This window comes from Taudactylus pleione, unplaced genomic scaffold (genome assembly GCF_031769625.1).
Source record: "Taudactylus pleione unplaced genomic scaffold, aTauple2 ptg000273l, whole genome shotgun sequence".
In the NCBI taxonomy this organism is placed as follows: domain Eukaryota; kingdom Metazoa; phylum Chordata; class Amphibia; order Anura; family Myobatrachidae; genus Taudactylus; species Taudactylus pleione.
The window spans coordinates 932,860-946,989 of record NW_028284675.1 but is presented as its reverse complement, the minus strand read 5'-3'; positions in this window follow the sequence as shown (position 1 = coordinate 946,989).

Genomic DNA, 14,130 nt, shown 5'->3' with positions numbered 1-14,130 from the left:
ACCCAAGTCTGGTTGACTAAGTACAGGGAAAAATTATGTAGGGTCTCCCTGTACTCTGTACAACCAGCACTGGGCTATGGGAACCAGGGCTGGTTCTGGATTTACAGGGCAAAATTTGCGTAGGGTCTCCCTGTAAATCACAGAACCAGCCCTGGACCCTTTCTAACGGGGGTCGGGTCTGTGTTGGGCTATGTAAAAGTACCATTGTTTTTCAGATGGTCGATTTGAGGTCGATTAGACTAATAATTTGATTTGAAGTTCGATTTTACATTCGATTTGGCCTTTAGTAAATACACAAAAGCAAAATCTAGTACAAATCGAATGAAAATCGCACCTCAAATCACTCAAAATGCCAAATCGACCTTTAGTAAATTTACCCCTATGACTCCTTGGGCCGTACCCCTCTGTGTATACTAACACTATGACTCCTTGGGCCATAGTCCACTGTGTATACAAGTACTGTGACCATGCTTTCCTACTTTTGAAAAAACTTTTCAGGGAGATTGTGAAAGCAACACCTATGAGCACAGCAGTAAAGTGGTAGTTTACTGCTACATCTGAGAGGCGTGCTATAAAATTGACTTCAAGCCACATGTAAATGAGCCCCAAAGCAGTTAGCAAGATCTATTTGTTGATGAAAACACACTGATACTTATCAGAAAATACATGTAGCCATAGGGATCATTGTGCCTTATACCCAATGCAGGGAAATTATTCCCATTGGAATGTATATATTTATTTTTTTTATATATATATAACTGTGACTCCTTGGGCCGTACCCCAATTACATCTTGCACTACCTTTTATTTCTGACACTGCTGTGTGGCAATGTTTCTTAGATGTGCTTTAAACTGCAGTGTCTGTGCCGCTGCTCTAACGCTTAGTAACCAGCCAGCTCACTGTAACCTTTGGCCAATAATGGTGAAAACAATATTGTGAGCTGTGAGGTGGTCTAAATTGACTGCAAATGACTGGAAATTAATGTTATTGAGGTTAATAATACACTAGGAACAAAAAAAAAAAGACCAAATTGTCTGATTTTAGCTTTTTTGTACATTTTTAAAAAAAATCCAAAACCAGTAACGGCGGTTTGGCAAATCCAAATCTAAAACCGGACGACAAATCAGAGCAAAATCCAAAGCAAGCAAAAAAGATCAGGCGCACGTCTAATTAAGAATGAAGCTACTGAGAAAATACTGTTCAACATCAAAAACAAATGAAATCTTTTAATGTTGCATAATCTCTTTTAATTTTGACTTTGTATATCTGCTGTATGCATGTATTATTTGCATATATACCAGGGCATGTGTAACAGTAATGAGGAAATACTCTTTGGGTCACGTCCCCTTCCAGGGCAAAAAAAATAGATGTTCGCAGCGCCACGCACTGGGGAGGGGGGGCACTCTGTGCCCCCTCAGCCCTGCTCAAAGCCAGGGGGGGCACGATCAGTGTCATCGCTCCCCCCCCACAGTCATAGGAGACTGCTGTGGCTGCTGCTCAGCAGCCACGAGCAGTCTCCACTGCAGCTCAGCACACGCTGTGTGCTGGGCTGCTGTGAGGGAGGGGGAGCGGCGCTGGACCCGGGCCCCCCGCCGGGCCCCTCAGGAAGCCCGGGCCCGGGTAATCTGTACCCGCTCCCCCCCCTCTCGGCGCCCCTGAAGACACAGCATATCAGCACTAGGCTGATGCACTTTGGGTCTTTCCAGGATGGCCAGAGGGGGAGATTTTCATCCCTCACTCCAGGGGCCTTGAGGTTAATACATCTTAGCGTTATTGTTTCCTGCTTAGCCTTGATAAGAGGTGAAGAAGGAAAAGCTATAGCGACAGATTATAGCAACTCACCCCCAGGCTTCCACCACAAGTTGGATTGATTCTGAGTCACACAAAATGCCCATGTTCATGGATTTGAACGATTTTTGGCTACTGCGCATGAGTCTAAGCTGCAAAATGTCACACAGTGAATGTGTCACATGGTGTACGCACAGAGGGGCAGTTGTTATTGAGAAGCATGGCATCAGAATGTCTAAAGAAGCGCCAAGCGGTATTTTAGCATCTAAAGTTACTGAAAGTGGGTGTCTCTGTCCTTGCATATGCAGACACAAGGTTGTACACAAAGGAAGGACTTGTAGCTGTATTTGGCTTGTATAATGTTGCAGCAGCAATACCTGTATAAGACGCACACACAGACACAGCAGCGTCCAACTCAGAATCAGGCCTAATGTCATAGGCAAACGCAGGGGGGGTTACCTTCTGCCTGGAAACCCCCCTCCCCAGCCCACACCATGACCACAATAGAAATAGTAATGTAATAGAATGTTACTATCGCTGCATGTTCTTCTCAGTATCACAAATGAAATAATAAGCACAACCTGTGGATCTTTTAACATGTATCAGCCAGTAATAAATCACCTGTGCACCAACTAGGAGATCTGGAAAACATGCACTACTAGAGATGTTTTGCTATAGAGCCCAATATGTACATATATGTCCAGGGCAGTGCTAGGTTCTTCTGCTACTCCTCCAGGCTCCCAGACTTGTTCCAATGCTCTGGAATGGTGCCCACATATAAAATAAATACATTCTGCTCAGACAGGATGGCCTACTGACGCATCTAATGGCTTATTGTGATTGCTGGTCCTGTATATGCTGGGATTATTACACACAATACACTTTGTATGACGCTTATTAAAGTACTAATTCTGCCCTCTTCATTGATAGGCCACACTTGCTCTGAAATTAAGCATATGGAAACCCCCCTCTGGAAATTCTGCGTTTGCCACTGAATGTCCTCCTGTTTGGCACCATCCCAGAGATCTCACTGGTGGCTCTGGGATGGTGCCAGACCAATATACTGTACAGTAGGAAATCTTCCTTATATAAACAAACAGTAATGCATACAAATCCAAATCCATTCTGTTCAATATCCCTGACTCTACCCTGCCAAATTGCAACACAAATTTAAACATCTATGAAAATGGAACTCCACAGGGGCAAATGCAGGATTTCTAGAGGGGGGTTTCTAAATGATTAATTTTAGAGCTATTGTGGCCAGCCCATGAATAGGGTATAATTAGCACTGAACAAGCTATAGTCTGCCCCATACAAAGCTAAGTGTATGTAATAAATCAGACATATACTGTACATGGCTAGCGATCAAGGTACTGTAAGTTGTTTTGTTGTTTTTTTATGCAGGGAGCATTCTACAATCCAAGTCCTCTGATCAGCGGAGCATTGGTGCAAGACCGGGAGTCTTGGGGAGCGACACAAAAACCCTAGCACCGACCCTGGACATATATTTACACATTTTTCTCACAATATACTGGATATAGTATAGATCAGGCATGTCAAACTCAAAGTACCAACCGGGCCGAATATTCAAGGTCTAAGAGTGTGTGGTCCGCAAGAAAAAAAAAGTCTTATATGCAATTTTTAAAGGTTTATTACTAAAAACGAATGCAGAGCCCCCTGTAGTAGTGCCCCTTATGCAATGCCCACCTGTATTAGAGCCCTTTATGCAGTGCCCCCTGAAGTTGTGCCCATTATGTCCCCTGTATTAGAGCTCCTTATGCAATGCCACTGTAGTTGTGCCCATTATGCAATGCCCCCTGTATTAGAGCCCTTTATGCAATACCACTGTAGTTGTACCCATTATGCAATGCCCCCTGTATATGAGCCCCTTATGCAATGCCCCCTGTATTAGAGCCCCTTATGTAGTGCCCCAGTAGTGCCCATTATGCAGTGCCCCAGTAGTACCCATTATGCAGTGCCTCCAGTAGTGCCCCTTATGCAATACCCATTATGCAGTGCCCCTTATGCAGTGTCCAGATGACGTGATACTGATTTATATCAGGATAGCAATCCCGGATGACATACTTAAATATTATAAAATACTATAGGGAGATAATATCATGTTGTGTCACATAATCCCATAAAAATTTAAATAGTAAGTACGGAGTACAAGTACCTGGTCCCCTCTGCTGTCCAGGGTCTTCTATGAGCGGACACCTGGATGAGAGAGGGACCCGAAGAAGAGTACCTGAGTTAGGCTGTATGACCACAGAACTCTGGAGGGCTGCAGAAGTGTAGATGCACTTCCTGAATAACAAGTGGATAAGTGATACATCTTCCGCCATCCACATTAAAGCAATACAACATAGATCTACATCCCACTTTTCAAACATAAAGAACAATAAACAATGTCGACATGTGTGATGTTGACATTGTTAAAATGTCGACGGGTAACGTCAGAATGTGGACATTAGTGCTAGGCTGTGGTCAGGATGGTTAGGCTGAGTGGAGGAGGTTAGGATTAGGCTGCGGGGGGTGGTTAGGGTCTGGCATTAGGGTTAGGGAGAGTTACTTCTATCAGTGGCCCCTTCTGTCTGTGCTTCCTCTGTCTGTGCCCCATATTGTCTGTGATTCTATCTGTGGCCCCTTCTGTCTGTGCCCCATATTGTCTGTGATTCTATCTGTGGCCCCTTCTGTCTGTGCCACATATTGTCTGTGATTCTATCTGTGTCCACTTCTGTCTGTCTTTGCTTCTAGGTGTGCAACCTACAGTCTGTCTGTGCACTCTTTTGTCTGTCTGTACAATCTGTGCCTCCTTTGACCACTTTGAGCACTTAGAGCACTTTGACCTGTGCTCTATTCTCTTTGTCTCTGCTTTTGTCTGTCTGTGCCTTTGTGCCCCTTCTATTTATGCTTCTATCTGTGCTCCCTAGTGTCTGTCTGAGCTTCGATCTGTGCTCCTTCTGTCTATCTCTGCTTCTATCTGTGCCCTTTCTGTCTGCCTCCGCTTCTATGTGTGCCACAGACTCGAAACTAGCGGCTGTGCAGTCGGCGCATTGCATCGGGGCTCTCCAATGTAAAGGAGCCTGCAGCCGTTACAATGATTCAGACTGACTCATTATATGCCACCTGCCGCTGTGCTGCGGGTTGCCAGTGCCACTAGCATAGAATAAGCTGAGGATGCGATCCAGACAGAGAGGGAGGAGGGGCTGCACTGTGGCCAATCTCACTGTTTAGTAAAAAATAAAATGGTACGGTTTGGTGCACGCTGGGCCTTACACTGAATGTTAGTGCTGCTTTCAATTTTCAGCTCCTACCCGTGGAGAATCAGTGCCTTACAAAGGACGCTGCTTCATAAATATAGCCCACATTTATTACACTATGGGCAGGATGCATGACACATCGCAGGCGATGTATCCCGCCACACTTCGCATGTATGTCGGCGTTGGTAATGTCGGTATGTATGACAAGCACCGCAAAGGACCGCTCTCGCTGTAAGAGCCGCCCTTTACGATGGAGGGACTTCTGGGTCTATGACCCAGAAGCCCCTCTGGCGTCCTTCTGCGCATGTGCAGGGCACACATGCCACGGGGGGTGCTGGGAGGGATCCAATTAGATTCTCTCTCAGCAATCTCCCGATAGAAGCCCACAGGCTTCTATAGGGTAACGCCATCAGGAAGATGACATTACACACTGCAACCAAGCCCAGGAGTGCATCACATTCCGGTGCTTGGTGCATATGAGACATGCTGTCAAACCGACATTTTGGGGGTTTGACCACATTTCTCAGGTTGCTGCATCCTGTCCGATATGTGTCACATACAGGGCCTCATTTACTAACGAGTTTGATCACCAAAACAAGTGATACATTTCGCTGTGTATGATAAATGGTGCTCCAGCCAATCAGCTCCCAATTGTCAACTGTTAGACCAGGGGTTCCCAACACTAACAGTCCAGGTTTTATGGATAGCCATACTTGAGCACAGGTGACTTAATTAGTACCTCAGTTATTTTGATTTAACCATCTGTGCTCAAGCATGGATATCACTAAAACCAGGACTGTTTGTGTGCCTTGAGGACCGAGGTTGGGAATCACTGTGTCAGACAGTTGGGAGCTGATTGGCTGGAGCACCATTTATCATACACAGTGACATTTATCACTCTTTTGGTGATAAAACTCGTTAGTAATGGGGGCCATAGTGTAATAAATGCAAGATAAATTCTTTTTTTTTTTTAAGTGGTGGGGCGTGTGGGCAAAGCATATTGTTGTCCCTGGGCCCACCACTCACTAGTTCCACCGCTGGTGTGCCCCCGTCTGTCTGTCTCTTCTTCTATACATACCTGGTTGTCTCTGCTTCTATCTGTGACTTTCTGTAAGCCTCTGCTTCTGTCTGTGCCCCTTATTGTCTGTCTTTGCTTCTATCTGTGCTCCCTACTGTCTGTCTGTGCTTTTATCTGTACCCCTTTCTGTCGGTCTATACTTTTGTGTGCGCACTCTTGTGTCTGTCTGTGATTCTATCTGTGCTCCCCACAGTCTGTCTGTGATTCTATCTGTGCCCTTTTCTGTCAGTCTGTGCTTCTTTCTGTCTCCCCTTCTGCATGTCTCTGCTTCTATATGTGCCCCTTCTGTATGTCCGTGCTTCTATCTGTGCTCCCTGTCTCTCTGTGCTTTTATCTGTACCCCTTTCTGTCTGTCTATGCTTCTGTCTGCACCCTCGTCTGTCTGTTATTCTATCTGTGCTCCCCACAGTCTGTCTGCGCTTCTATCTGTGCCCCTTCTGTTTGTGCTTCTATCTGTACCCCTTTCTGTCTGTCTATGCTTCTGTCTGCACCCTCGTCTGTCTGTTATTCTATCTGTGCTCCCCACAGTCTGTCTGTGCTTCTATCTGTGCCCCTTCTGTTTGTGCTTCTATCTGTACCCCTTTCTGTCTGTCTATGCTTCTGTCTGCACCCTCTTCTGTCTGTCTGTCTGTTATTCTATCTGTGCTCCCCACAGTTCTCTTTCTGTCTGTCTCAGCCTTTATATGTGCCCCCTATTCTGAATATATATATTTATTCTGCTTATATCTACTTTTATATAGCAAGAATGTAACAAGGTTGTCACTGCAACAGAGTATGAAGCAGTTAAGGCTGTAAGGGGCCCATTTATCAAAGTTAATTTGAGGTAAATTCCCCGAAAACACCTGTTTTCGGGGGTTTACCTCAAATATTAAGTATCCCCCGGATGTATGAAAGAGGGACCGCAGCAGGTATCTCCGATACCTGCTGCGATCCCTCCATTGCCGCCCGCAGCCGCCTCCCCCATAGGTTTTTATGGGGGATGCGATGCTGCTAAATGTATCAATATCGGGAATGCGAAGCATTCCCGATATTGGCCCCAGCAGCTAACGCTATCTGAAGATAGCGTTAGCCGCTGTAATCTATGGGGACTTACCGCATTTCAGCCGGCGGAGGGATCTCCCAGATCCCTCCGCCGGCAATGGGCGCTGCTCATGTGGAGTCCGCGGGACTGCGCATGCGCAGCAGTCCTGCGTGCACTCCGGCCACATCGCAGGGACGGGCTCCTTTCGGAGCCCGTCTCCCTGCATGTGCCGGATAGTACATTCAGCTGGTATGATCGCATTTTGCAATGCGATCATGAGCGGTACTGGATGCCCTGATCGCACTGCAAAATGCGATCATTAATAAATGGGCCCCTAAATGTCCCCGGCAAACCACTGACACGTTTCTTGTGATAAAACTGTTATTTTTTTCAAAGGAAATAGGTGGATCTATATATAAAAAATCTGTGGATACTTTTTTCTAAGATACCATTGTGGAGTACAAGCCAGCGCATTGCCACTGAACACCCAGGAGGACGCTGGTTGTTTGTCTGCAAATATACTGCAGAGTGCGATTCTAACTCCACTAATATAGGATCGGCGCCTGGAGGACAGGGGTGACTGACTGCACCGGAGCTCACACAGCAGGTCGCAAGCCAGCTCCGCCAGCCCCTACATTATATCTTGAATGTGGATTATTTATTTACTGCAATATTCCCTATAATTGTGGGGGCTGACGTCTCAGAAGAGCAGTGAGTGATCCCACCGAAGCCATAGTAACGGCTGTTTATTGGCTCCGTCGGTATCCTGAATTGGGACAAAATATATATGTGCATATATACAAGTTAATAATACATTCTTCACCTAAGTGGCTACAATTATACCAGCTGGCTTGGAAACAGACTATTTTTGTGTATACAGCTTTTAATCTACATAGGCGGGTTTGAATAGAGATTATTATAATACTGAACTGTATTCTTGGATTTTTGTGACATTCATATCCACCTATCTCTTTGAACGTTAAAGGTTACCAAGCTTCTTATACAGTATATGAGAATGCTATCTGATTTGCTAAAAGCCTGCTATTAAGGTGGGTACACACTGCATAGATATATCTGTAGATTATGGTCGTTCATATACACTGAACGACTGTCATCTTCCAGGCAGCTGGGGGGGCGTGACCCGCTGGCCCGGGGGCGTGTCCTGCTCCCCTCCCTGCGGCTACCGCTGCATGTGTACTGGAGATCGGCTGATAGCCCGCACATTTGCCGATGGACAGATATGTCTGCAGATGTACAGTATCTGTTCATCGCCTGTGCAACACAGCCGATGCGATATGTCTGTGAACGACGCCGTTCACAGACATATTGCTGGTACACACTGGCTGACGGGCACCAGATATATTGGCCGATCAATTGATCGACCAATATATCTGTCAGTGTGTACCCAGTTTTAGGCAATGAAATTATGATTCTTTGAAGGGATGCAAACTATTCTTTTGTTTGTATGAATTAACAGATTGCTTTTAATCTATGCATTTGGCATTTTAAATAAATTATTATTATTGATTATAATTGTCTGTGATATTATTACCACTATAGCGTTGTGTAGTTGTTTTTTGGGGATTTTTCACCAGGATAGAATTGCTCTGAGGCCTTTCAGTCTATTCAATTAGCAGCGTTTTTCTACAAAAAGCTGAAATATACATCAAAAAACAGGCAAAAGCGGCAACGGGAAAAAAAAACTGGAGAAAAGTTTTCTGTATCCCAGACCAGGAGAGAAGAAAATGCAAAATCCCTATTTTTGGCTACAAATTTGGGGATTTCTTTCAGAACCCTTTGGACACCCCAACCCCCCCCCCCCCCCCTAATGATAAATTACCGGAATTTTTTTTTGTAAGTTGCATACTTTGGCGAAAAATTACAGCGCAAATTTTGGGCGAAAAAAAAAAAGTTGAATAAAAACAGAATGCTATTTCTTTTCCAGGAAATTACTGTTCCACGTAAATTGGGGGTACATTAAAATGGGTGCAAGTATATTTTCATGTCGTAAAAACGCAATTTTAAAAACCGCCTGCTGCAACCGCGGGCAATGTCTTTTTTTTTAAATTCTTTATTTTAAACGGTCAGTCATAACAAAAAAACAGAAAAATACACATTGAAACCGTGTCACAGACAGCAGAGCAATAAATGACACAAATATCAGATATCACAACGCAATTGAAGAAAAATACCAGAAAATAAAATAACATAATTAAATAGCGACATTGGACACATATAGGTGACCAAATTATTAAAAAAATAAAAACTTAAAAGAAAAACAACAATCGTAACACAGATGTTATTGGAGGAATGAATGGATGGAGGGAGGGAAAGGAGGAGGGGAAGGAAAGGAAGGGGAAAAAGACCACAGCAAGAAATGGAATAAGAAGTTACAGACCAATCTGTAGGGAAGTTGATAGCGATGGAAGGAGTCATTTGAGGTGAGGGAGGCAGCACATGCCACCCAAGGGTCTCCGCAGGTGCTCAGCGCACAGAGGAAGAGGGAGATGGAGGTCTATGTTCAGCAGAGAGCCAGGGAGCACATACTTGGGCAAAGTTATGACCTCTATCATGAAGATAGTAAGTTATCTCCTCCATGGCGGCCACATGCTAGATCTGGCGTTTAAGCGCAGAGAGAGACGGTGGAGAAATTGTTTTTCAGTTAAGGGCTACCAGGGATTTGGCTGCCGACAGAATATGCATGTCATTTCTTTGAAAATGTATCAAGATTTGGGGGTGGGCAGCACAACAAAAATACCCAGGGGTCCTTTGCTACCGGGGATTTCAAAAGGGAGTTCAAAAGATCGTGAACCAAGTCCCACAAGGGGATAATATTTGGACATGTCCACCAGATGTGTAGCATAGTGCCTCTATGGCCGCAGCTCTGCCAACAGTCAGGTGACAAGGAGGGAAACATTTTATGGAGTCTCACAGGGGTATAGTACCACTGATAATACATTTTTTATGAGATTTCTTTAATTTTAGTAATAATGGAACATTTAGCAATTCCTAGTCGAACTTCCTCCCATCTCTCCTCATCCGGAAGGGGCCCAAGACCTTTCTCCCAAGATCTTGGGGAGGGGAGGGTTATATCAAGGAAAATAGAGTAAAGTTGCGAGATCAGGCCTTTGGTTAGCGGAAGATATTTACAAAGGTATTCAAAAGGTGTAAGGTCCCTAAGTACTGATGCCACAGGTAGGGAGCGCAAAAAAAAAATTACGGATTTGAAAAAATTTGAAAGGTACTTGAGATGGGCATTCTTGTGGAAGTTCTGACAAGGACAACCATTGGCCCTGTCTGGAAAAATCTACAGGGAACTTAAGGCCTGCCTTAGACCATGAATATGCTTTCTTAGTGGAGGACCCAGGGGGAAACAAGGGACTGAACCAAATAGGAGTCAAGGGGGAAATTGGGGAGGTATGGTTCAATTTAAGTGAGTGCCGATCCCAAAGGGAGATATTAAATTTAAGGGTAGGAAGCTGTTTAGACAGGGTGTTTTGCAGGGGATAGGCCCCATATGGAGGTTAGGTCAGGAAGGGCAACGTAGGCAGCTTTTAGATCTAGCCAGGAAGTGGACCCTGGGGGTGAAAAAGAGGCGACAATTTGCAAAATGTGGGAAGCCAGGTAATACAGTTTAATGTCTGGGAGACCCTTGCCACCAGCATCTGCTGGTCTTTTCAAAATAGTGGCCAAAATTCGGGGGGGTCTTTGGTTCCAATTAAAATGGACCAGAGCCTTCTGGATATCATGTAGGAGGGTGACTGGTAGAGCCACAGGAAGTGTTTGAAACAGATAGAGCCACTTGGGTATAATGTTAATTTTAACCGATATGATCCGGCCCAGCCAGGAAATAATGAGGCATTTTCAAGAAGTCAGAATACCCTGCATTTTGGAAAAAAGAGGTGGAAAATTCTCGTGATAAAGGAGGTCATAGTGAGATAAATCCCCAAATAGCTAATCCGTTTGGATTGCCATTTAAACTTGAAATCGGCCTTTAGAGTCTCAGTAATTTGATGGAGCAGCATGGGTACCATTGCTAACGAAAAATGGGTCAGAGGAGCTACCATTGATAAGAACTGTAGCAGAAGGAGCAGAATACAAAACTAGGACCCCTGTGAGGAAATCACCCGTGAAGCCAAACGCTTCAAGGGCGGCCTTCATGAAACCCCAGGAGATCCTATCAAATGCTTTTTCAGCATCGAGGGAGAGCATGATAGTAGGAGATCTCCTGGAGTTTGTCACATGAATAAGGTCAACGGCACATCTGGTGTTGTCCCTAGCTTGACGACCAGGGACAAAACCGACATGGTCATAGTGGATCAGGGAGGGAAGGAGGGTGTTCAGACAGTTTACCAGAATCTTAGCATAGATCTTTAAATCTAGGTTAAGGAGGGAAATGGGTCTATAGCTGGCGCAATTAAGCGGGTCTTTACCCTCTTCGCGTGCGATGTTTAAAACACTTGATTTATCCATACCGCCCATCGGAAAATCAGACTCAATACATTAAAACCATCGTCAACTTTTTGTTTTTCGCAAAAAATTTGCGCAGTCATTTTTCGCCAAAGTACGCAACTTACGATTTTTTTCCGGTAATTTATCATTAGGTGGTGTGTCCAAAGGGTTCTGAAAGAAATCCCCACATTTTTAGCCAAAAATAGGGATTTCGCTTTTTTTCCCCCCTGGTTTGGGATGGAGAAAACTTTCCTCCAGTTGTTTTTCGCCTGTTGCCATTTTTGCCTGTTTTTGGCAAAAATGTCACCATTTTTTTTGTGAAAACGTCAGTTTCGCCAATGGCGAAAAAAACTGCACTTTCCACCGCTAATTGAATACGGCCCCAAGGCGTGATCTTGTTTTTATTTCAGTTAGGAAATTGATATTCCTGCCTTAATTTAGGATTTGTCATCAAGGTGATGACTTGTCCTTGCTGGATACAGTGCGAGACTTAAGCAGTTTATGTTGATTGCTCAGCTGTCTTGCGAAAAACTGAGTCTTTTTGTTCTGTATAAAGAGAAGGTTGGCCTGCGTCCTAGATGTCCGTAACGCGATATTTAACAGCGGCTATAGGTCAGCAATACGTTTCGAAACATGTTCCTGTTCCAGAGTGTCTTGTGGCTCATTCTACCAGATCATTGCCTCTTGTACAGCACAGCATGCTGTGTCAGTGGAGCAATTATGCAAAACAACCACCTGGTCATCAGTTCAAACATTTACAAAATGTTATAAATTTAATGTGTTTGTTGCTAAGGACGCCAGCTTCTAGAACAAAGTTATGTACCCACAGGGTAAGCTTTGGAATGTTCCCATGGTGAGTAGTGTCCCCCAGATTGTATCTAATACCCCTTTTCCACTGCTGCAATATCCCGGATCTACCCTGGTTGCGGCTCAGTGGAAAAGGGTCCCTGAAAAATAACCCGAGTCAAATGACCTGGGAATCCAACCCAGGTAGCTACCAGGGTCGGACCCAGGATTGATCTCGGTAATGGTACAGTGTAAACAGCGAGACTCATGTTAACCGACCTGTGTCATGCCTAAAATTAGCTGATTGGTGGTTGTGGAGCAGTCACCTCCCACTTTTTATGATGTCACAAGTTTAGCAGTGCAGACCCGGGTTCAGTGTTAATGGGACTGACCTGGGAATAACCCAGATCGAAGGTGCAGTGTAAATGGGGTCTGACCTGGGTTGGAATCATGTCCGAAAACCCAGGTTGGAACTAGGTTTTTGGTGGAAAATGGGATTTTTGGTACTCACCATTAAATCGGTTTCTCTTGATCCAACAGTGGAGATGTGGAGGGGAGGGGGTTAGCTTACAAACAAGTGTAGTTTGATGTGCCGACTTCTCACAGCACTCTCTACAGCCCATGATGAGCAGTGTCCTCAGAGGGTCAACAGGGTCAACAGAAATGTATTTACCAGTGAGTAATCTCAGAGGAGTACTTTAGCCATATGCAGAACAACAGTCTGAGTGATTGAGTGACTCCGGAACTTGAATGGTGCCGCACCCACTAACCGGCAATTGGAAATCTGCGAGCGTGCTGTGGGACCGGCCAGGAGCGACAGTGACCATGAGTACCAGCAACCGGCTACCCCGGATCCTTGCTCTGTGGTATACAGATTAGCCCACAGACAGATTTAATACAGGAAAATGTAACAACAAGGAAAGAGGGATTTATTGAGTCAACCTGCTGGTCTCTAGTCCACTGAGATCTGTTTAACAACAATATAGGTTGGTTTCTTTACGTGACACGGACTTACACTATTGGAACTTTATATTTCCTCCAGCTAACTGCCAGTTGGTTTTTTCAACGGGCGAGCCTTCTAATATTACATCTGAATAAGGCAAATTGTAACACTATTGGCACTTTGCTATATTGAATCTGCAAATAATATGTATCCATCTGTATGATACTTAAGAATCCTATGACATTTGTTTTATTATATACCGGTATATATTTAGACCATTTTACCAAACAATAGGTCTTTTTATGTGATGTGAATATATTTCTTATTATCTATTTTGAATAAATATGCTTATTATTGTTGAACATTAAATTGTGGTCCATGATATATATTTAACCAGCACTTTCACATTTATTTGGTTTTTAGTGATTCTGCTAATGCTCAGACTAATTAGGTTGTTATGGTTGTCCCTGCACTTTGCTGTTCATGAGTCATTAGTCAGTTTGGGCTGGACAAATTGATTCACTCATTACTCGTTATAGTATTTTCCTGTCTGGCTATTCTGTCCTTACCTTGTTCGTTATTGATCCTGCTTGGTTTGACTATTCTGTCTGCCATTTTCCCTGACCACAGATAGTTATTCTTGGCTGCCACAACCCTCGCCTGTTATCATTTACAATTTTAGCCATTTGTCATGACCTTCAGCCTCTTAGCATTTATAATCAAGAGAAGTCTGCCGTTAGTGTTCCAAGTGTATTTGTCTTTCCCCCCTATTCTACTCTATTTATGTACCAATTAATTT